The following is a 25,601-nucleotide window of genomic DNA, read 5'->3' on the forward strand; positions in this document are numbered from 1 at the left end:
GTTCTTGAAACATTTACAATGTTTGTTTGTAATAACTGTTAATTGTTTTGGTTTGAAAATAATTTGGTTGTGAAGTGGCTTCATTTGATATGTTAATCGGAAATTAAATACACACCACACGTTTGAAGGTTTAACATTTGGTTTATTACACCACATATACAAAAGTGCATTCAACTAATTCTGAAGTTGGTGGCAATAAAAAAAAAAAAAAAAAAAAAAAACTATACACAAACATTTATCACCAAGACCTGAAATAAAAGTTCACACAATGTTCTCTTGCCATGGCACCCTGCCCACAGGTGAAACAAAATACTCAGCAAAGTTGTCCCTCATTCTGGAAACAGAACCGGCAGAACGTACAGAGCTGCTGTGGTAATCCCACAGGGTGGTCTCCAAATCCTCATCATCCACGGAAACAGGCTCCTTAGAAAGTACATAGTTATGTAGGACCACGCAGGCCTTCACAACCTCATCCACAGTTCGTATGTGCAGAGTTATGGCGGTGAGCAGTACGCACCACTTTGCAGTGAGAATGCCGAATGCACACTCCACCACTCTTCTTGCTCTCGTTAAGCGGTAATTGAACACTTTTTTGGTTCTGGTCAAGTCTCGGCTTGAGGAGATGTGGGGACAACTGAAAGGCCTCATCACCCACACAGACCTACGGCATAGGTGGTCCAGTTGTTCCCGGGAGTGGTCTGGCTGGTGGAAAGTTATATGTATCGCCATACAAACAACGGCCCATCGGTGAAGTTTTGAAGACTTTGGAGCCTATGGCCGGTCCAATGACTCCCATGTCCACAGCCAGAAATTTTCAGTTGGCATCTGCTATGGCCATGAGTACGATAGAAAAGTACTTCTTATAGTTGTAGCACTCCGAGCCCGTTCCTGACGGTTTTGCTATACGGATGTGTTTCCCATCGACTGCCCCCAAGCAATTTGGGAAATGGCACACTTTCTCAAACTGTTCTGCACTCTGCAGCCAGATGTCCCTTGTTGGTTGTGGAATGTACTCCGTGTGCAAGGTATCCCATATCGCCAGGCAGGTCACTTTCACAATTCCGGAAATGGTTGATATTCCAAGGCGAAACTGGTAGTGACATTAGGGATTCTCCTGTAGCCAAGAAGCTGTGAAAAAGCAAAACAAAAGTTATAAAAGATTGTAAAGGCAGCTATGACATTTGTAAGCAATTTACATAAATTGAGCAAATTTCCCCCCCCCCCCCCCCCCCCCCAATTTAAAAATGCCTCTTTTTTTGTTTTGGCTGTTGCAATGCACAACAACAGCATTTTTACATCTGTGTATACATGGGCCCATACATGGAAATAATAACATGGTCCCCAAAAAACACAGCGCGGTATTTTGGGGACCATGTTCATGTCCATGTTTGGGGACCATATTCACTGCTGATGTTGTTTTCCATACAGTAAAATATGCTGGCATGGCATTAGATATGAACAATGAGATAAAAAAAAATTAACTTACCGCAGGGTCACCATCAGCCGGTGTAATGGAAGACCTCATGCGTGTGTCCTGCCTTTGGATGACATCCCCAACTTGTTCCAGCAACACATCAAAGTGCTCCTGCCTCATCCGAAGATAATTATAAAATTTCTCCGGGTTCTGCCGTAACTCCATGTACAGGGTAGAATAGACGCCCCGGGTCATCCGCAGTGCGTTAATGGGATGAATCCATAGTCTGCGACGTCGAGGGTGAAGCATCCTTAGTTATATGCTACCTTCCCATGATGAGTATTTTGTTTGTGGGGTGTGAAGAATAATTCCCAAAATTTTGGGGAGCGTAAAAAGTTTGAATGTGTCAAATGAGGGGTCTGACTAGCTTATCGGGGTCATATGAGGCAGTCTCGGTAGGAGTGGGGCGATGCTGTGGGCCCTGAGCTGGTAGGATGGGGTGTACGGCTGTGGCCCTGGACTTCGAGACTCTGCTCATTCCTCACTGCCAACATTTTCTTGATCGGCGCATGCGCCGCCTCTGGCAGCCATTTTCTTGCTGCCCACCATTTGGGGGTGGGAATCAATGCGCAGAGCAGAGACTCCACTCCTGCCTCACTGAAGCCTGCAGCCTCTCGTCACCAAGACTCCTCATCCCAGCTCGGGGGGGCCTGGACGTGTAGTTTTCACGTTCATAGACGTGTAGTTTTCACTTTCATATTCCCTTTTTACAGACATATAATTTGAACCCTCCCCTCCCCAAAAAGGGGGAAAATGTACAAAACTGTATAACAATTTCTTAGTCACCCATCCATGTTCCTTTGTTAAATGTAATTATAAAGGGGATTCTCAAAGAACATGATAAAATGGCCTCACATCACGTAAACGGCAACCTGTCCGAGTCACGTGTCAGGACTGGCTGAAGTCTGAAGAAGCGCAGCTCCTGAGAAATCAACTGAAATAGGAGGCATGTGTACTTATACGACAGCTCCCCTGAGTGGAGAAGGACTGTCGTTCGAAGAAAAGCCTTTTTCTGGTGACTGAGTTCACAGGATTTTTTTTTTTTCCTCCAACCTCTGTCCTCTGTGTAGTCTGAGAAGATTTATTTCTTCTGATGTTGCAGCCGTTCTCCTCTGCTTAGATGTATGTGTGCTTACAATACCGCTCCTTTATCAGTTCAGACATAAATCTCGAGAGCAGTTTCTTTAGACTGTAGCACATCTTGATATTTAAATCTGTCTATTTGGTGATGGAGGGTCATATTACATTATTGAAGATCCCCTGTCATGATCTCTGCAGGCAGAGATCATAGCAAGCCTATAGAGGGACAAGCTCTCGGAAGATGGAACTATACTGACCATGAACTAAGCCTGCCGCGCAACTAGAAATAGCCAGGTAGCATTTCCTATTTATCGCTAGATGCCCAGCTCTGGCCTAAGACCTAAATAGCTAGCAGAGGGAAATATAAGACCTGGCTCACCTCTAGAGAAATATTCCAAAGAAGACAGTAGCCCCCCACATATAATGACGGTGAGTTCAGATGAAACAACAAACGCAGCAGGAAAATAGTCTTAGCAAATTTGAGGTCCGCTTACTAGATAGCAGAAGACAGATAGTATACTTTCATGGTCAGCAGAAAAACACTAACAAAACACCATCCAGAGATTACCTTAAACTCTGGCATTAACTCATAACGCCAGAGTAGCAATCCCTGATCAACGAGAGCTTTCCAGACACAGTAACAAAACTTCAGCTGTGAACTGGAACAAATAGGCAAAACAAAACATGGACAAAAGTCCAACTTATCTAGTAGTAGTCTAGAAGCAGGAACAAGCACTGAGAGGCATCAGATAACATTGTTGACCGGCAAGAAACCACCAGAGAAATGAGCTTAAATAGCGACACCCACTACTGATGGAATCAGGTGAAACAGGAAAGAGGATGACAAGTCCAATTCCACAAGCGGCCACCGGGGGAGCCCAGAATCCAAATTCACAACAGTACCCCCCCCTCAAGGAGGGGGCACCGAACCCTCACCAGATCCACCAGGGCGACCAGGATGAGCCCTATGGAAGGCACGAACAAGATCAGAAGCATGAACATCAGATGCATTGACCCAAGAATTATCCTCCTGGCCGTAACCCTTCCAGTTGACCAGATACTGGAGTTTCCGTCTGGAAACACGAGAGTCCAAAATTTTCTCCACAACGTACTCCAACTCACCCTCAACCAACACCGGAGCAGGAGGCTCAACTGAAGGTACAACAGGTACCTCATACCTGCGCAATAACGACCGATGAAAAACGTTATGAATGGAAAAGGACGCAGGGAGGTCCAAACGGAAAGAAACAGGATTAAGAATCTCCAATATTCTATAAGGGCCGATGAACCGAGGTTTAAACTTAGGAGAAGAGACCCTCATAGGGACAAAACGAGAAGACAACCACACTAAATCTCCAACACAAAGCCGAGAACCAACACGACGATGACGGTTGGCAAAACGCTGAGTCTTCTCCTGGGACAACTTCAAATTGTCCATAACCTGCCCCCAAATGTGATGCAATCTCTCTACCACCGCATCCACTCCAGGACAATCCGAGGATTCCACCTGACCGGAGGAAAATCGAGGGTGAAACCCCGAATTACAGAAAAACGGGGACACCAAGGTGGAAGAACTGGCCCGATTATTGAGGGCGAACTCTGCCAATGGCAAAAAAGCAACCCAATCATCCTGGTCAGCAGAGACAAAACACCTCAGATATGTCTCAAGGGTCTGATTAGTCCGCTCGGTCTGGCCATTAGTCTGAGGGTGAAAAGCAGACGAAAAAGACAAATCTATGCCCATCCTAGCACAGAATGCCCGCCAAAATCTAGACACAAATTGGGTACCTCTGTCAGAAACAATATTCTCAGGAATACCGTGCAATCGGACAACATTCTGAAAAAACAGAGGAACCAACTCAGAAGAAGAAGGCAACTTGGGCAGAGGAACCAAATGGACCATTTTAGAGAAACGGTCACAGACCACCCAGATGACAGACATCTTCTGGGAAACAGGCAGATCTGAAATAAAATCCATCGAGATGTGTGTCCAAGGCCTCTTAGGAATAGGCAAGGGCAACAGCAGTCCGCTAGCCCGAGAACTACAAGACTTGGCCCGAGCACAAACGTCACATGACTGCACAAAGACTCGCACATCTCGTGACAGAGAAGGCCACCAGAAGGATCTTGCCACCAAATCCCTGGTACCAAAAATTCCGGGATGACCTGCCAATGCAGAAGAATGTACCTCAGAGATGACTCTGCTGGTCCAATCATCCGGAACAAACAGTCTATCAGGCGGACAACGATCCGGTCTATCCGCCTGAAACTCTTGCAAGGACCGCCGCAGATCAGGAGAAACGGCCGACAAAATTACTCCCTCCCTAAGGATACCTGTGGGTTCAGAATTACCAGGAGAGTCCGGGTCAAAACTCCTAGAAAGGGCATCTGCCTTAACATTCTTAGAACCCGGTAGGTATGACACCACAAAATTAAAGCGAGAAAAAAATAAAGACCAGCGCGCCTGTCTAGGATTCAGGCGTCTGGCAGTCTCAAGATAAATCAAATTTTTGTGGTCAGTCAATACCACCACCTGATGTCTAGCCCCCTCGAGCCAATGGCGCCACTCCTCAAACGCCCACTTCATGGCCAAAAGCTCCCGATTCCCAACATCATAATTCCGCTCTGCGGGCGAAAATTTGCGAGAAAAGAAGGCACAAGGCCTAATGACGGAGCAGTCGGAACCTTTCTGCGACAACACTGCCCCAGCTCCGATCTCCGAAGCGTCAACCTCAACCTGAAAAGGCAGATTCACATCAGGCTGACGCAACACAGGGGCAGAGGCAAAACGGCGCTTAAGCTCCTGAAAGGCCTCTACAGCATGAGGGGACCAATTAGCAACATCAGCGCCTTGTCTGGTCAAATCAGTCAGTGGTTTAACGACATCCGAAAAACCAGCAATAAATCGGCGGTAAAAGTTGGCAAAGCCCAAAAATCTCTGAAGACCCTTAAGAGAGGAGGGCTGAGTCCAGTCACAAATAGCTTGCACCTTGACGGGATCCATCTCAATGGAAGAGGGAGAAAAAATATACCCCAAAAAGGAAATTTTCTGGACCCCAAAAACGCACTTAGACCCCTTCACACATAAAGAATTAGACCGCAGAACCTGAAAAACTCTCCTGACCTGCTGGACATGAGAGTCCCAGTCATCAGAAAAAATCAGAATATCATCCAGATATATTATCATAAATTTATCCAGAAAATCGCGGAAAATATCATGCATAAAAGACTGGAAAACTGAAGGGGCATTAGAAAGACCAAAAGGCATGACCAAATACTCAAAGTGGCCCTCGGGCGTATTAAATGCGGTCTTCCACTCATCCCCCTGCCTGATCCGCACCAAATTATACGCCCCACGAAGATCAATTTTAGAGAACCACTTAGCACCCTCTATACGAGCAAACAAATCAGTAAGCAATGGCAATGGGTATTGATACTTAACAGTGATCTTATTCAGAAGCCGATAATCAATACATGGTCTCAAAGAGCCGTCTTTTTTTGAGACAAAGAAAAACCCAGCTCCCAAGGGAGAAGAAGATGGAACTATACTGACCATGAACTAAGCCTGCCGCGCAACTAGAAATAGCCAGGTAGCATTTCCTATTTATCGCTAGATGCCCAGCTCTGGCCTAAGACCTAAATAGCTAGCAGAGGGAAATATAAGACCTGGCTCACCTCTAGAGAAATATTCCAAAGAAGACAGTAGCCCCCCACATATAATGACGGTGAGTTCAGATGAAACAACAAACGCAGCAGGAAAATAGTCTTAGCAAATTTGAGGTCCGCTTACTAGATAGCAGAAGACAGATAGTATACTTTCATGGTCAGCAGAAAAACACTAACAAAACACCATCCAGAGATTACCTTAAACTCTGGCATTAACTCATAACGCCAGAGTAGCAATCCCTGATCAACGAGAGCTTTCCAGACACAGTAACAAAACTTCAGCTGTGAACTGGAACAAATAGGCAAAACAAAACATGGACAAAAGTCCAACTTATCTAGTAGTAGTCTAGAAGCAGGAACAAGCACTGAGAGGCATCAGATAACATTGTTGACCGGCAAGAAACCACCAGAGAAATGAGCTTAAATAGCGACACCCACTACTGATGGAATCAGGTGAAACAGGAAAGAGGATGACAAGTCCAATTCCACAAGCGGCCACCGGGGGAGCCCAGAATCCAAATTCACAACAATCCCCCTTCTTCCATAATGAAGATGCGGATGCTCACTTCCTCCAGATGTCAATTGTGTCCGTAGAAGAGTGAAGCTCTGATTGGCTGCAGGGATTGTGCCACTGAACAGGTGCCAGAGTTGCATATAAGTGTGCAGCGCCCCAGAGTCCTGGTCGTTGCAGTACTGTGGTCCCGCCGCTATGGGTAGCCATGGTACGTCTGATGGCACTGAAGGAGTTCATCTGACCAGGTATCACAGACACCAATACATTTCACAGCCGGGCCACCAGGGGGAGCTAAGGGTTCTATTCATTAGGCCACTCCTCACACACGGGTAAAATTGGGGGTCAGGCAGGAAGTTAGAGAGAAAGCTGACTGGATAGGAACCAGGCAACACCTTGTGGCAGAGGGTGTTGCGGGAGAGGATTCGGTAGGGCCTCTGTCAGGTTTGGGACCCTGATGGAGACCTGGCTACAGGAAAGAATGTAACGGGACCGTGCCTGCACAGAATAGCGGCGGTGCCCTAAGCAAGGAATAGAAGAGAGATATTGTGCTGAGTGAGAAACGAGATCGAAGCAAATAGGAGAATACCAGTAGGAGTCGTGCCGGAAGATCGAGGCAGCATCCTACTGAGGCGTGTAGCCGGAACGCCGAGGAAGTATATAGACATCTAGCTTCAAGCAATACTTCAAACCTACGGCAGGACAGTCAGTCTCAGGCGGGCTGTCTCACATCAAATCACCTATGCAGTCTTGGGGGGCAACTTGTGGAGAGGGGCGACTCTAGGGTCCCGGAAGAGCTCCGAGCCTACCCGTCATACGGGTGCCGTCCCAACCAGAACATCGGGAGGGACGGAGGATTAGCAGAACATCATCTAATCGAGTTGTGAGGGAACTTAAGAAACAGACAACAGTTGTGGGGTACTTCCCATAAGCACAGCAGGGAAGGACTACAACACATAGCGCTAGAAGGAAGGCACTGATTTCCACCTGTAAAGTGAACTCTGGAGGTGCCATTGGACCGGCCGGACTTGCGCAGCCTGGTGATCTGTATTCCGGACTGAGGACCCAGAGATCTTCAGTAAAGTGGTAAAGAGACTGCAACCTCGTGTCCTCGTTATTTACCGCCACCTGCACCCCACAACTGCACCACTATCACCACTCATTGCACCGGACGTCCCCCACTGACCGGCAGGGCCACGGACCGGGTCTAGCCACCATGACAATCCCAGAACAGAGACTCAGAGGCCCGGCTCAGGGTACCCCTCGGCCCAGCGGCGGTGTGGGGGCGCTCCAAACTTGGCGTCACGAACAGGATTCTACTTAAGCCTGAAGAATCAGGTCATGTGTGCCTTAGAACTGTGATTTATTGTGCTTGGACTGTACTTTATTGAAAAGACTGTGCTGTGCCATAAACCGCCAAAACCGCCGCCATTGCAGCGCTGAGGAGAGGCGCAGGAGAAGAAGAGGTGCGTGGAGTGGGCGTAGACAAGCTGGAGAGCGCGAAGGACAATGGCCGCCCAGTCCAAGTACTTCTGTGTCCTGAGGATGTGTCCGTCAGCAGCCGAGGTCCGCCTCCTGATCCTGTTTGGAGGGTGGAGACCATGGAGACGGGGCCGCCCACGAAAGAGACCGCGGGAAGAAGACACTGGAGGAGAAGAAAAGATGGCGACGTCGGGAACACCGCGTGGGACTGACCTGATCCGGCCTGAGGCTGCGCAACCCGACATAGCCCCAGATGCGCCAACGTTGCGGGGACTGACCCTCACGGAGCTACCGATGGGCCGACCCCCCTTGCCACCGTCTGAGGAGTGTGTAGCTGCAGCCGAGGCCCGCCAGATAGCACGCCGCTTAGAGGCGGATGCCTGCGTGCTCGCTCGGCTAGGTCGGCTCACAGAAGTCCACCTGTCTCCGGTGTCCCCTGCTCCTCCCAACCCGGCCGCGGCTGAAGCTGCGCTGTGGGCGCAGGGCCTGAAGATCATGCCAGAGGCCGAACACCTGCGGCGCTTGATGGCTGCATGGCGAGACCGACCGCAACCGGCAACCCAGGTCGATCTGACCAGCGTCGCAGAAGTTCCATCGTCTCACTGGGGTGTAGTGGTCTCCTTCAACTCCCGGCATGGAAGGGGAGTTATACAGGAGATCGGGACAACCTTGAGAGTCCGCATCACCCGGGATGAAGTGGAGCCTTGCCTGTGCGGGGACGGCGCTAAGTCAGTCCTGAAGCCGGGGGATGTGGTCACGTACCGCCGGCACCTGAAAGGGAGCAGATGGTGGGCCCGGGATATGCAGCGCTGCTCCGCCGTTCTGGCGGTATCCCGCACCGAGGGGGAGGAGCTTGCCGCTGAAGCCGCCGCTGCTGCAGCCGCCGCTGCCAGCATCATCCATCGGCCCACGCAGACCCTCATTGCAGCGCACGACCTGGTCGTGCAGAAGACCCGAACCCACGGGGTACACCTGGCCGCGGGAGTAAACCTTGAGTCCAGCTTATCCGGCCCGCAGAAAGCCACTTGCCAGGTAAAGCCTCGGTGGGGGCTGCCTCCTGAGTAAGATATTAATGCTCTGAAACTGTAAATAGTTCCTTGTTTAACTGTTTGTTTTCCTGACTTTGCTGCTAAACCCGTCCAGGGTTAACTCTTAAAGGGATCCCTTTGTTGACCCGGGATCCCTATTGTTTTGCTTGTTTTTGCTACTTTTCCCCTGTTATCAAGAACTGCCACAATCATGAACAATGCATGATACAAACTTCTTGTACATAGTTTACACCTTCTTAAGGGTGTTTCCTACTGGTTTTATTTGGAAAAAAGAGACTCTTTGCGAAGATACCGCACCGGAGCCTTTGCTGAGTACAGACTGGTAGCTTGCAAGGATACGCTACCTCGTGAAGACTTGGTCCCCTTTTTAAAGGGGATGTGTGTTACATTTAAAGAAGTGACGTTGCTTTAAGACTGGTAGAAAGCAATAATGTCATAAGAAAGTGAAAATGATGGTGTTTACATGTAAAGTTATATGTATTTGACTAGTTAATTGTAAAAAGAAATGCTGAAAGTGTTCATTGAAAGAAAGTGTGAAAGCTAGAAGAAAGGTGCAGTAGGCCCGTGGGGTAGACATAGTGTCCTGCATAGTTGTTGGCAAGAAAGTAAAGACAGAAATTGATACTCTAAGAAAATGTTGATAATGTTGATAGAAAAGGGGGATAGAAGGTAAACCCTGAGTCCTTCATAGAAAACTAGTTTATTGTAAAGAAAGAGTTAATTATGTGTTATAGAGGACAGAAAGTGAACCGTAGGGGTTAGTTAGTGAGTCCTTTTAGGCAGGGCCGTATTTAGAGTTTATGCCGCCCTAGGCACTTTTAGTGCTGCCTCCCCCATTGATGAGTCTGACTAATTCAGACACTATTGGCAGTCACTTAGGCTACTTTCACATCAGCGATTTTTGCCATTTGCAGCAGATCCGGAAGTTTTTCCACATCTGCCGCGTAACGGATCACTTAAAGCAGCACTGTGTTCGGCCTCATTCATTCCCTATGGGACTTGCGGACATGTGCGGCACTTGCGGTTTTGCCATGATCCAGCAAATGCGGTACTTGCAGCAACAGAAGAAAAAACGCTGCTAGCGCTGTCTTTTTGTCTCACTGCAAGAGCCGCACATGTCTGCAAGTCCCATAGGGAATGAATGAGGCTGAATCTATGTATATGCCCATGTAGCTCTTTCAAAATATTCCAGCAATATTTTTACATGTCCAGTCCATTCATCTGAAATTGGTTTCCATACATATGCAAATGAGGGAGTAGATTTGTTACTCCAGCTATATACCCGCTCAGTGCCACCTCTTCCTGATCGACATACAGCTCTTTTTCCAGAAGGAAACACAGCATAGAGGCCATCAGGGAAGCAAAAGGAGGTGGCACTCTGCGGGAAATAGAGCTGGAGTGATAGAGGGTTAAGATCCACCATAGTGGTTAGGCATTATTTATATATCAATTGAAATGCTGATTTGGCCCATTATACTGATTACAATGATACCTGGTGATGAAATCCGTTTTATGGTTGTTTAACTCAAAACTGAAGATAAAGATTACTGATATGCTCCTGCTCTGTGGTGGCTTCATGTGGTGCTCTCATTAGCTATTCAACTGTATGGCTTCTGACAGGTCACTGAATATTTTATATATTAATTTAATTCTTTTATTTGGCATAAATTTATTAAAAAAAATATATACTGTATATATATATATATATATTTATATATATATATATATATATATCTCAAAATGGCGATCCAATAGATGCTACTGCGCCAGCACACCATTTTGCTAGAGAGAAAAAAAAAATCCTCCACCAAGATGGCGCCGTCTGCGTAGTAGCATCTATTGCATCGTCGATAGCTGCTACTGCGCAGGTGTCGCCATTTGTATACAGATTTTATACCAACAAATAAAAGAATTAAATTCACATTATACATGCAATCATGCTGCAGTGCAGGCGCCTGCCTGCTGAAGGTGATTTATTTTAATCTTTCAATATATATAATTTCAGGATGTAAACTAGGGGGCAGGTCAGTGAGGGATCAGTGATCTGTCAGAAGCCATACTGATGAATACATAAGCAGAGCACCACATGAAGACCCCCCCACACACACACACACACACACACACACACACACACACAGGCCGCCCCGGAGCACAGGAATCTCATTAGCTGAAAATAAAGATTAAACAACAACCACAAGACAGATTTCATCAACCAAGCTGTCATTTTAATCAGTATAACTGTGCCGACGTAGGTTACTGAGCACAATCCTGCTGACAGGTTCCCTTTAACCCCTTACTGCCAGCTGATGGAATAGTACGTCAGCTGGCAGTATCCCCCTTTTTGAGGTGGGCTCTGGCAGTGAGCCCACCTCAAAGCCGAGACATGTCAGCTGTTTAAACAGCTGACATGTGCCTACATTAGGTGTAAGCAGAACCACAATCCGCCCGTGCCTATTAACTAGTTAAATCCCGCTGTCAGACGCTGACATCAGGCATTTAACTAGAGCTTCCGTCGCGCGGACGGAAATACGCGCATCTCTGACCCCCGTCACATGAGCGGGGGATCAATGCTATGGTTGTGGATGCTGGATTGCTATAAGTGCCTCCCTGTGGTCGGCGCTCATAGCAATGCTGTAGTTCTACTACATAGGAGCGATCTATGCATCACCTCTATATAGCAGAGGCGATCACACTATGCCAGCTTCTAATCTCCTATGAAGGCTACTGAAGCATGCCAAAAGTTTAAAAAAAAAAAAAAAAAAAAAAAGTGTTTAAAAAAAAAATAAATAAAGTTTAAATCACCCCCTTTTTGCTCAAATAAAAAAAAAAAAAAAAAAAAAAAAAATCAAACCTGCACATATTTGGTATCGCTGTGTTCAGAATCGCCCGATCAATAAAACAAAAAGAATTAATCTGATCTCTAAACAGCGTAGCGGAAAAAAAATAAAAACGCCAGAATTACTATTTTTGGTCGCCGCAACATTACATTAAAATGCAATAACAGGCGATCAAAAGAACATATCTACACAAAAGTGGTATCATTAAAAACGTGAGCTCGGCGCACAAAAAATAAGCCCTCACCCAACCCAAGATCATGAAAAATGGAGACGCTACGGAAGGCGCCATTTTTTTTGTTCTAGCAAACTTTGGAATTTTTTTTCACCAAGTAGATAAAAGAGAAGCTATATATATATATATATGTTTGGTGTCTATGAACTCATAATGACCTGGAGAATCATAACGACAGGTCAGTTTTAGCATTTAGTGAACCTAGCAAAAAAAGCCAAAAACAAATGTGGGATTACACTTTTTTTTAAAAAATTCACTGCTCTTGGAATTGAATTTTTTTCCTGTTTTCGAGTACACGACTTTGTAAAACCAATGATGTCGCTCAAATGTGCAACTTGTCTCGCAAAAAATAAGCTCTCACATGGTCGTATTGACGGAAAAATAAAAAAGTTATGGCTCTGGGAAGAAGGGGAGTGGAAAACTAAAACAAGCTCCTGTCAAGAAGGGGTTAATATAATCAAACAAGTCCCATTTTATTGATAAAGGAGATTCTTAGACTTGTAGTTCCACTAACTGCTGAGCCCCGTCCACTTTTAGAGAGGGGAGATGAGGCACATCAGAGGCGGATAGCTGCACATAACTGTAAGCCATCAGATGTAGCAGAGCTGAAGCGGTCATGTTGCCCTGTATGTGCTGGGTATTAGACCAGCAGCCCCCAGGGTTATGCCAGAACATCGCAGAGGAGCATGATGGGACATTAGTACAAGACATAATTTGAGCAAAGTCGCTTGATGCCCAATAAATGTGGTATAACCCCTTTTAAGAAATCACACTACGATTTCCCCAGATAACACACGACTCCTTCAGCACTGCTACATCCATACTCACGCGGCTGCTGTCCGGTCTCCTAGTAACAATTTTGCACAATTCTTGACACCTGGAGATCAGTCATATTGTGCACTAATTCTGTGTATTTAGAAAGAACATTAGCTTCTCACTAGATTTCTAATGCACAAAGCAGATTTGCACCATCCACTAAGCTTCAGCCCTGCAGTGTGTGCTGCTGGGACCTGTAGTTCCACTCAAGCTGCACAACTATAAGCTTGCTAGCAACCCTTGCCCCAGAGACTGGATATCCCACCTGCAGCTTCTAATGCTCCAAGCACAAAGTCTGCCTCCCATTCTCAGTACAATAAGTAAAACAAGTTGTGCAGTCCGCCCCCCTTCCCCCACACAGGCTGCAGCGGACTGAGGCGTCAGACCGGACACAGCACTGACCTGCTGGAGGACACTTGGCAGAGCAGGGAGCCTGGCCGCATCTGCACCGGAGCAGCTCCTGCTAGGTATTGACGATAACTTAGGAACCACGTGACCCAAGCAGGTCCCTGCAACATTGGGGTCTGCAGTGTATAGCACAAGTGTACAGCCGGCACCCGAGACCCCCTCCACCCGCAGCAGCCGGGACTGAGGTGGGTGGGCGGGGCGACCCCGAACTTTAAACATTTTTTTTTTTTTTTTTTTACACCTTGCTCAAGTGCCGCCCCCTGCATTGTCCCCGCCCTAGGCACGTGCCCTCAAGTGCCTAGTGGCAAATACGGCCCTGCTTTTAGGAGCCATATGAAGATGGCTCAGTAATCCTAAACTGAAAGTGAGTTATGTTCTATACTGTGTATAGTAGAGGAAAAGACGGAAGGCTCGGGCTGAAAGGAGCGGTCCTGTAAGAAAGGAGAGGCAGTAGGTCTGGTGCCGATAGGACAGGCGGTCCTGCAGATTTAAAGAAAGAGAATGTGAAGTTAAAATTGCCTTATAATGTGATTATAAGAAGGTCTTTAACGGATGCTGAGTGTACGTCCTTAAGGGCGATGTTAAATTATTGTTCAAGGAATTGCACTAAGTAGAATACCCGGTTGGGTAATAGAAGTTATTTATAACCTGTTGCTGTAATATTTAACCATGTTTTGTAACGTTCAAGTGTCCTCACCTCCCATAAAGGGAAGCCTGTTCAAGTATACTTATTGTTATTTGCACTCAACAAAAATTGTATGTCTTTTTACTAAACTGTATTGTTGTTTTCTTCCCAGTCCCGGAGTACTGGATTTAACCAGGGGGGAGTGCAGCGCCCCAGAGTCCTGGTCGTTGCAGTACTGTGGTCCCGCCGCTATGGGGAGCCATGGTACGTCTGATGGCACTGAAGGAGTTCATCTGACCAGGTATCACAGACACCAATACATTTCACAGCCGGGCCACCAGGGGGAGCTAAGGGTTCTATTCATTAGGCCACTCCTCACACACGGGTAAAACTGGGGGTCAGGCAGGAAGTTAGAGAGAAAGCTGACTGGATAAGAACCAGGCAACACCTTGTGGCAGAGGGTGTTGCGGGAGAGGATTCGGTAGGGCCTCTGTCAGGTTTGGGACCCTGATGGAGACCTGGCTACAGGAAAGAATGTAACGGGACCGTGCCTGCACGGAATAGCGGCGGTGCCCTAAGCAAGGAATAGAAGAGATATATTGTGCTGAGTGAGAAACGAGATCGAAGCAAATAGGAGAATACCAGTAGGGGTCGTGCCGTGAGATCGAGGCAACATCCTACTGAGTCGTGTAGCCGGAACGCCGAGGAAGTTTATAGACATCTAGCTTCAAGCAATACTTCAAACCTACGGCAGGACAGTCAGTCTCAGGCGGGCTGTCTCACATCAAATCACCTATGCAGTCTTGGGGGGCAACTTGTGGAGAGGGGCGACTCTAGGGTCCCGGAAGAGCTCCGAGCCTACCCGTCATACGGGTGCCGTCCCAACCAGAACATCGGGAGGGACGGAGGATTAGCAGAACATCTAATCGAGTTGTGAGGGAACTTAAGAAACAGACACAACAGTTGTGGGGACTTTCCGTAAGCACAGCAGGGGAGGACTACAACACATAGCGCAAGCAGGAAGGCATAGATTTCCACCTGCAAAGTGAACTCTGGAAGTGCCGTTGGACCGGCCGGACTTGCGCAGCCTGGTGATCTGTATTCCGGACTGAGGACCCAGAGATCTTCAGTAAAGAGGTAAAGAGACTGCAACCTGGTGTCCTCGTTATTTACCGCGACCTGCACCCCACAACGGCACCACTATCACCACTCATTGCACCGGACGTCCCCCACTGACCGGCAGGGCCACGGACCGGGTCTAGCCACCGTGACAATCCCAGAACAGAGACTCAGAGGCCTGGCTCTGGGTACCCCTCGGCCCAGCGGCAGTGTGGGGGCGCTCCAAGTGTCATTAGTTTAGTGAGGGGGAACCTGAGGGGTTGTCATAGTGGACAGCCCCTTTAAGTGTTGTGTACATTGAATAGTGATAGACGCTAATCAGTGGTGGGGTTAGGTTTGAACTAGGATGCATGAGGTAGTGGTGATCTCCTAATAAAACACTGATTGTATTGAAGCCACAGAACACAGCCCAGTAAGTGACACATTCTTGTAATCTGGCTCTCCTCCACTACATGATTTTGTTCGCAGATTATATAGAAAAAAAACTGTTGACTGATTCCCTTTTAAGCAGCTGCTTTCGATTCACATCCAGAAGATGGCCATGTTAGTAGATCAAGAGTACTGTCAATCTCTAATCACAGAAATCACTTCTATTTTTCTGGTAGCCTGGAACCTGTGCAAGCTGAAATGAATGGCTGCCATTTTACGTGCAGTGTTATCATAGAGAATTTGAGATTATGGATGGACATGTTGGGTTTGTCAAATTTATTTATTTTTTGTATAAAAAGGGGCGAGTACTAGTTAATAAAACACGTCCTATGTGTAATGGAGTCTTGTCAGTAAGCTATACCTTTCCCACTGTTGCAGAACGAGTTTCTCGGTAGCTGATCACTTGGAGTCTCGTAATTTGCTGTGATCTAGTGCCTTATTTTTTCGTTTGTGTTCATATAGTGCCATCTAATGTAATTTTTAATTCTAAAAGTCTATGGACGCTTCAAACACCCATGCCACATGACTCGTGTTAAGCCCCTCATCATTGCTAAAGTTATCCCGGTCTTTAGAAACTTGGTGCAAGCTGCAGACCTCCGTGACAAGCGCAGGTCTCGCCATGTGTGATGAACATATCTTACAAGATTTCATTTCTTTCTTTAGCTGTCAGCGATGGCGTCGCTGCCCTATGGAAGGTGCTGGAATGTCCCATCTGTCTGGTCCTGTATACAGATCCTGTAACCCTGAGATGTGGACACAGCTTCTGCTTGGTCTGTATTGATCAGGTCCTGAATACACAGGATGAGTCTGGAATTTACTCCTGTACTGAATGTAGAGAAGAGTTTCAGAAGCGGCCGACACTGCAGAGGAACATAACTCTGTGTAACAGTGCCGAATGTCCTGTCACATGAGAAGCAGGTCTCAGATCCTCTGCACTTACTGTATTCTCTCCTGTACCTGCCGCTTGAGGGACACTGCGGCATTTCCGCTGTCCCGACTGCCGGGCCTCTACATGGCTACCCCCAGTCTCCCACAGGGTGACGGCGCTGGTGATTGGAGGCTGTGCCGCCGGGGGGCGTGGCCTCATTTGAAAGGAGGCGGGCGCCCTTCCCGCGGGCTTCCGGACTCCTCACTTGAACCCGGACCTGGTTGGGGCTGCCGGCATCATGGACCCGCTCCAGGAGGCGGTGAGGGAAAAGATTAGCAGGGAGGGCAGCGATTAACTAGCGGCTTTGCTGGCCGAGAGCAGCTCCCTTCCTGCGGCGAGCCAGGCAATGCCGTCGGGCAGCGTTCTGGCAGAGCCACCCGGCCGCCGACTCGCCTGAGCCCGCCAACACATTTAAAGAGGAGCGTGCGCAGTGCAAGCGCGCGCTTCCTCACACGGTGGCGCCAGGCAGCGTGGCTCGGCATCAGGGACCAGACAGGCACAGGAAGGGGGAGTATTCAGACACCAGCGCCGATCCACCGGTGGGCACTATCTCTAAGGGGGTGATATTACAGCAGCAGCCGCCTTTATTTACCGTTCCCGGGACAGGGCCAATACCAGCCACTAGCATGGGAGGAGCGCAGTGGTCATCTCCTTCCTCGCAAGAGGCCGGGGGTGCAGAGAGCCGGGTAGGAGAGTCACAGGACATCGTTTCTCCGTCTCCACGATCAAGGGGTGATGTTAGCAATAATTCAGGGAAAGGGTGGGAGGCATTATTAGCAGTGCAGCAGCAGATAAGTTCCTCCTCTATGCCTGGGCCACAAACTGTTGCTGGCCTAGTAGGTGTTAGAGGGGAATCTCCTTTCCCCTCATGCCCTTTGATTTTTACAGCACCTCCTTCACAAATACCTGGGGGGCAGGTAGTTCCATCGCAGATGGCAGCAGGAGAACATCAGAGGCAACCGGTGTTGGACCTCCCGCACAGGATGCCGGCACCCCGGCTCTGGTTAGCGGAGAGAGTGTGCGGGTAACTGCTCCGCACGCAGCCTCTTCTCTTCGTCGTCCGGGAACTATCGCCGTCGCCGGAAGAGGCATAGGGAGTGTTATAGTAGTAGGGGTCACTATCATAGGTCCAGATCCAGCCGTCGCAGCAGACGGTCTAGGGAATCAAGATGGTGTTCTCCATCTTCGTCGGATAGTTCATCTGGCAGGTCTCGTCGGCACGGTTCATCCCGCCACAGGTCCACCTCCCGAGCGGAACGGTGAAGTGCCACCAATCATGAAACTCAAGAGCAGAGCCGTCCGGAGTCCAACATGCAATCCGGTGAGTACCCCTTTACCGGGGCTTGGGGCGGTGACAGGGTTAATCGTTTAAATTTATCAGATGCAGCGATTCCGCTTAGCACGGGCGGCGGCAAGATTTGTGAATCCCAGGCTGCTACAATCGGTCGCACCGCCCAAACCTTCCCCCCTCCCATTGCGGTGTTCCCCCTTTAGGTTCACACTTGGATGTTAGCGTGAAGGAACAAATTTTGGCTAATGAGTTCGACATTTGGTCCCTCGTATCCACCGAGCAACACTCAGTGGATAAGGAGAGACGTGTGGGTGAAAAGTTATACGACGGGAAGCCTAAAGTAGCCAAAACCATCAACAATTGGCTGCAGGCTTTCGCAGTTTTAGGCTACGTTCACACGGTGCGGTTTTTGGTGCGGATCCGCAGCGGAATTGCAGCTGCGGATCCGCATCCTTTTTCCATGCAGGTTACAGTACAATGTAACCCAATGGAAAACAAAACCCGCTGTGCCGACGATCCTTTTTTCCCCAGGAAAATCCGCGCGGATTTGCCTGCGGAAAAAAGTAGTACCATGTCAATTCTTTCTGCGGATTCCGCTGCGGGTTTCCAGCAGCACCAATAGGAAACTGCAGTTGGAAACCCGCAGTGGAATCCGCAGTAGAAAAAGGATCAAAAACCGCAGTGAAAAGCACTGCGGTTTTCACTGCGGATTATCCAAAAAAAGGACCTGAAAAATCCGGTGAAAAAAGGATCGTGTGAACGTAGCCTTAGGCTGTGTGATGGGCGAGAAACATCCGGAGCGATGTTCCGAGTTGTTCATTTATTTGGACAGTATATACAGCTCGTACAAGTCCCACGGCAGGTCTGCATGGTGGAAATACGACGAAGATTTCCGCCGTCTGCTAGCTGTCAATCCACATTTAGGGTGAGGGGTGAAGGCCACCGATTCCTGGTTACGTTTGATGATGGCTCAAAAAAACCTTGCAGCCCTTTCCAGGTCCATCCGCCGGCCCTGCCGCCAACGCAGGGTCGGCGGTCATACAAAGACCCGGCACATGTTGGCTGTTCAACGAGGGCCACTGCAAATTTTACGGTTTATTCAAATACAAACATGAATGCTCCGTCTGCGGGGGAACCCATTCGGCAGCGAAATGCACTCGACCCTCTCAAAAACCGAGCATTAGTAAGACACCCTCTTGGGGTGAACCACATGACACCGGTGAGCGTAAAAAACATGGAACTGTGGTTGGGCAGGTACCCCAATAAGCCGGCTGCGGCCCAGCTCCGTTTCGGTTTTTCCTTCGGTTTTTTCAGACAAACCCCAGTCGGCCCCTAATCTAAATTCTGCAAGGGACTACCCCGTTATTCTGTACGAGAAATTGAACAAGGAAATTTTAGCAGGATGTTTCTGGGGTCCTTTCAATGCCCCTCCCTTCTATAATTTACGGGTTTCCCCATTGGGCATAGTTCCCAAAAAAGACCAGGGAAAATACCGTCTTATTCACCATTTGTTCTACCCAAAAGGCAGGTCAGTGAATGATGGCATTCCGAGCGACGACACTGCAGTGACCTACATACCTTTCGACAGAGCCGTCAAGATGGTCTGAACAGCTGGACCAGGGGCTCTTATGGCCAAATCAGATGTTGAATCCGCCTTTCGCCTGCTTCCGGTGCACCCGGATTGCTACCATTTGTTGGGTGCCATGTTCGAGGGCCGGTATTACTAAGACACATGCCTCCCAATGGGATGTTCAATTTCCTGCCATTATTTCGAAATGTTCAGCACATTCCTGGAATGGGTCGCCCGAAAGGTCACGCGTTTGTCATCAATCACGCACTACCTTGATGATTTTTTGCTAGTGGGTCTGGCCAATTCGGAATAGTGTTCACAGGCCTTGGCACAATTTAAGGAGGCTATGTCTCTTTTCGGCGTTCCCCTGTCCCCGGAAAAAACGATTGGTCCTGTTTTGGTCCTGTTTCGGTAATTACTTTCCTCGGGATCGAAATCGATTCGGTGTCCATGGAATTCAGGTTACCTCAGGACAAGATCGCGAAGCTGTTAGAATTAATCGCGGGTTGCTTATCGGTCGGTAAGGTGTCCCTAGTCCAAATGCAATCCCTTCTCGGCTGCTTGAATTTTGCGTGCAAGATAATGCCGATGGGCAGAATCTTTTCCAGAAGGTTGATACTTGCAACGCGAGGCGTGACGCAACCTCACCATAGGATCAGGATCACTGCCCAACTACAAAGTGATCTGATTGTATGGCAGCGATTTCTTCTTACTTACAACGGGAAAACATGTTTCCAAGAGGAGGACTGTGATAGCGACAGCCTGGATCTAATTTTCAAATCAGCGGGCCCTGACTGCTTCAGCGTTCGTTTTGGTAACCAAAAGTGCGTCGGCGCATGGCCGGAATCATGGTTCAGCAGAGCATGGGCTTGGAATCCGACTTTGACAGAGTTGTTTCCCCTGGCTGTAGCTATGGATCTATGGGGTCAGTGTTTTCGCAACAGGCGTATCCGTTTACAACTCAAAACAGACAGCTCCACACATGCCATAAATTACCTTTCATCCTCCTCGGCACTTGTCATAAAGACGATCAGTTTTATTGTGTTGAGATGTTTGGAGATCAATGTGTGGATAAATGCGGTTGTGGGAAACCGTGATAATGTCAACTTAACCGATGTTACAAATTCTGATCCGCAGGAACGGTTTGGTCAGTTGCAGAAGGAGCAAACGCGAATCCTGGGATGCCCTCCTTCGGTTTCGGATGTCCTGGAGAATTAATTCCATTGATACGGTCATCCATTGCTCAGTCTACCTGGAGAGCATACGGTGAGGCGTGGGATGAGTGGTGTATGGTAGCAGCGGATAAACCGGTAGGTTCATCAGATTCCGTGAGGGTACAGGTCACGTTGGCGTTTCTGGCTCGATTGCAGGCTAACGGGGTGTCAGGTACGGTGGCGCGTAACCGTATATCGGGTGTGGCGTTTCACTTCAAATTGCACGGTTGGGCTGATTCAACTAAACATTTTTTGATCGGCCAAGTACTGACAGGTTGGCGTCGGATGGGCACACGGAGCGACCTCAGGAGGCCCATTTCTTTCCCACTCTTGGTTAACCTAATCAGGGTTTCGGGAACTGTTTGTGATTCTGTTTACAAGGCCAAGTTGATCTCAGCGGCTTTTGGCCTGGCTTTTTTCGGGGCCATGCGGGTTAGCGAGATTCTCCCTTCGTCCCGCCGCAGGTCAGGTGGTCTGCAGCTGGACGACATAGTGATTTGCGACGATGGTTTAAAGGGCCACTGTCACCCCCTTCCAGCCGTTATAAACTAAAAGAGCTACCTTGTGCAGCAGTAATGCTGCATTCTAATAAGGTGGCTTTTTTAGTTTTTAGTTCAAGTATTCCCAAAATAAAGCGATTTGAAAGTTAGTCAAAATACCTGTCTTTAGACAGGGAGGCGGGTCCTCACTCCCCAGCTTCAACCGCTACTCTGCCGTCACTCCAATCTTCAGGCGATTTCGGCGCCGCCCCCTCAGCGCTGTTTACGCTTCAAAATCGGCGCCTGCGCTGTGTACTACTGTGCTGCGCAGGCGCAGTCTGCAAGCCTGGCTGGGACATCAGATGGCCAGAGCTTACTGCGCAGCAAAGTAGTACACAGCGCAGGTGCCGGTTTTGAAGCATAAACAGCGCTGAGGGGGCGGCGCCGAAGTCGCCTGAAGATAGAAGTGACAGCACAGTAGCGGTTGAAGCTGGGGAGTGAGGACCCGCCTCCCTGTCTAAAGACAGGTATTTTGACTAACTTTCAAATCGCTTTATTTTGGGAATACTTGAACCAAAAACTAAAAGAGCCACCTTGTTAGAATGCAGCATTACTGCTGCACAAGGTGGCTCTTTTAGTTTATAATGGCTGGAGGGGGGTGACAGTGGCCCTTTAAGGGTTAGAGTTCGCAGATCAAAAACCGATCAGGAAGGCAGGGGCACCTGGTTCCCGCTGTTTGCTATAAAAGGTACGACCTGCCCTTTGGCTTTAATCAACAGTTACATGCAAGTCAGGAGCACCGGGGGTTCAATTTTTCGTACATGAGAACGGCTCTTCCTTTTTCTCGGGTCAGTTTTTGGCGGTCCTAAGGCGCACGCTATCATTTCTAGGCCTTCCCGCGTCGGAATTCGGCACACATTCTTTTAGGATTGGCACGGCTACGGAAGCCTCCAGGGCTGGTCTTTTTGAATCAGATATTCAAAGAGTGGGTAGATGGAAGTCCCGCTGTTTCACTAGGTATATCAGGCCCGAATTAGTTTTGCAAGAACATACCATTAGGGGCATACAGTTTTTACAAGTTACTAATTTTCTGTTTCCCCGTTTCATATTTCATCCATTCTTTATTAACAGTTTTATGGTTTTCAGATGCGCGGCCCAGCATATGGCTGGAGGGTCATTCGTACATATATTGGGTAGCCCGGCGTGCTGAATTGTGCCCTGGAGGACGATCGCTCGGCTTCACTGGTATGGACGTCATCTGGCGTGGTACGAGGGGTCTCTCCTGGTCTCAAGTCCTTCCGGAGGTCGTTCGGATCGCGAGAGTCGCATCTTCCCCCCTGACAGTGGTGGTTATTCATGCAGGAGGGAACGACCTGGCTTCTTTTCCTCTCGCTGAACTATTGACCCTGATGAGAGCTGATTTGGACAAATTTCCTGGTTTCTTTCCAGTGATGCGTTTGGTCTAGTCGGAGTTGATTCCTAGATTGGTTTGGCAGGATGCCAGGGAGCTGAGTGCCATGGAAAGATCTAGACGCACTTTAAACCAACGGATTTCTCGCTTTATCAGGTTTAAGAATGGTGTTGTGGTGAGGCACCACAGATTAGAGGTGGATAATTCGGGTTTTCTCCTACCAGATGGGGTCCATCTTAATGACGCGGGTCTGGATATTTTTCTGGATGGTCTTCGGGAAGGGGTGGTTCAGGCGCTCCATTCTTTGGGGGGGGGGGGGGGTCATAGCTCGAGTCATGGGCTACTCCGTGGCGGAATGGGTGGAGATTCTGGTGGTGAAGATACCTGCACCAGGAGACCGGAAGGCAGACAATCTCCCTACACCCGATTGTTTGGCAAATTTTGCCGGTTTTAAGCTGCGACCATATTTTAAGCCAAAAGAAAAAGATGGAAGTGATATGAATAAGTTGTTTCATAAAATAAACAAGTTATATTTAAATAGTCACGTGTGGCGTCACTTTGTGGGAGAAGAGTATCTTGGGTCGCGGCAGTCAAATCCTGTCTACACTGCAAGGTGTCTGTGTGATGATCACCTGAGAGTTCACAGCAAGGAAGCAGAACACGTCCTCACTGATCCCATCACCTCTCTGGAGACCAGGAAATGTTCCGTCCATAAGATGATCCTAGAATATTACTGCAGTAACGACTACTTGTATCTGTGTGTCCTGCCATCTGATCGGAGAACATAAGGGACATAAGTTATATTCTCTAGATGAGGTCTCTGATGAAAGAAAGAAGAAATTAAAAAATGTTCTGCAGCAGCTGATTCCAAGGCATAAGACGACTGAAGAACGAATCCAGAGTCTGGAGGAACGCAGGGGAAACGCTCAAGAAAAATCAGCTCAAGAGATTTTGAGGGTCGCTACCCTATTTCTAGAATGGACTGGCTCCTCACACCTTCTCGCATCATTTAGGACACTTGTCACTGCTTGTGTGCCACTACTATTATACAGGCCTCAGAACAAATGTTCAGCATCTGGTCTCACCAGGACTACCATTTTCTTGTGTGATTTACACCCCTGCGTGTCCTGTGACACTTCATACAAGTGGGCATGAAGGTAGTGGAGTGTTATTGCATAGATGGGGCATGAACCTGAAGATTAGGCTAGAATCACACCAGCAATTAGATGTGATGCTAATGATCTTTAGCTTTCCTGCAAGTGAGCAGACTGTTGGTGCTCTGTGCTCCGATCCTCACATGTGAGTGCCAGCACAGGTGCCGAGGAAATGGAGAAAGTCCTTCTTGTCTCTACATGTAATCCTAGTCAGAGTCGATGATGTTAGGCTCATTGGCTGCATGGACACTTGTGTATCTAGTCCAGCTGGCCTCCTTAGGTGGATGAGGTCCTCTTGCAGGCACATCTTCTAGGTGGGTTAGATGGATATCTATTCTCTTAATTTCCTTCTCACATTCTGAGCTGCAGGGAAGTGTTTTGAATCAAAAACCTGAAACTCTACTTCATGGGCCATTTGACTGCACGATTCCTCTATATCCTGAAACTGAACCACCTAGTGAGTATATCTCCTGCTTCTCTGACTGAGGCCATGTCCACCTTCATTAAGGAGAACGTGAGGAGGGCATTCAGCATCACTGGGTGGACCAGGTATTTTCATCATAAAGAAGATCGATCTTAGACTATCCATTGCTATAAGGTTTAAATAATCACAACACATTGGATTAAGGAGGGCCTTGTTTTCATAACGATGGACCTTATGTGGATCCTACAACTTGAATCATAATAAAGAGGATGATTAATGGAAAAGCATTCAAGACCTGAGATGGTCATTATTACGATCTTATTAAGCCCTTTAGCTTGTGCAACCCTCCAGCCATATTCCAACATTTTGTTAATTACATTTCCTGTGATGTCCTTTATCAGTATACCAAAATAAGAAGAGGCTGACAGCACTCACTTCACTAGGGCGCCCGTTCCACGTCCAGGGAACCTTCCTGGATACTGCAAGACCATCCAATATAAATGAACAGCGCTCCACTCAGGTGTAGAAATCTTCAAACAACGCTTTACTAAGCCATGGTATAGCAGTAAAGTTTTGACCAAAAGTTGGTCTTTTTCAAGCATGCGCTGTTCATTTATATTGGATGTCCTTTATCAGTATGACTCTACGATGGCTATCGGTGTCCTCAATCGTCTTTCCTCTGCCCCAGCTCTTCATCCAGATGTCACAGGTCATTCTTTTGGTTGAAGTGTATGGCTTTTCCATTGTTATAGGACCTGATTTCTCAAACTTCTCTTATATAGAAGCCATTTATGTGGCTTTTTTTTTTTTTTTTTTTTTTTTTTTTTAATTCCTCTAGTGAAACAATCTTATTTTATTGGTTACTAAAAACTCCTGGCCATGAAATGAAATTAGGAGGAGTGGCAACAATCGAAGGAACAGAGTTTCCAGTGACCATTTATACAGACCATAAGCATTTGGAATATCTGCCCATTGACAGAAGAAAAGCGACCATGGAGCTTGATGAATATTCAAGGTTTACGTCTACATTTTTCTTACAAGTAGTTGGATCACCAATGGGTACTAAGTTCTCTCCCCTCCCTCACCATACTCTATATGGCTTGAAGGAAGGAGAAATTTATTTTCCACCCTGACAAACCCTTCTCCAACATCAGGTGCTATGGTCGCTATGTGGACGACCTCCTCCTGGTGTGGGTGGTAAGTACATTAGAATGTTCTGAATCTGTTGTATTTCTAAATAATTTTAAATTTGAAATTCACGGCTGATTCACTTTCCAAAAAAAGTTTCATTCTTGGATATTTTCCTGGAAGGAGATTGTGCTGCTGACCGTGTACACACACACACACACACACACACACACACACACACACACACACACCTTTCTACAGGAAAGTATAGAAG

The 25,601-nt window shown here is 47.8% G+C and overlaps 1 protein-coding gene across 1 annotated transcript in view; it reads right to left on the reverse strand.

The window, feature by feature from the left end:
* Positions 1-25,601, reverse strand: part of LOC143777037 (E3 ubiquitin/ISG15 ligase TRIM25-like) — a 521,945-nt gene that overhangs the window by 45,962 nt on the left and 450,382 nt on the right. The gene's annotated exons all lie outside the window — the stretch shown is intronic.

The sequence above is a fragment of the Ranitomeya variabilis genome, chromosome 5 (assembly GCF_051348905.1).
Source record: "Ranitomeya variabilis isolate aRanVar5 chromosome 5, aRanVar5.hap1, whole genome shotgun sequence".
Classification (NCBI taxonomy): domain Eukaryota; kingdom Metazoa; phylum Chordata; class Amphibia; order Anura; family Dendrobatidae; genus Ranitomeya; species Ranitomeya variabilis.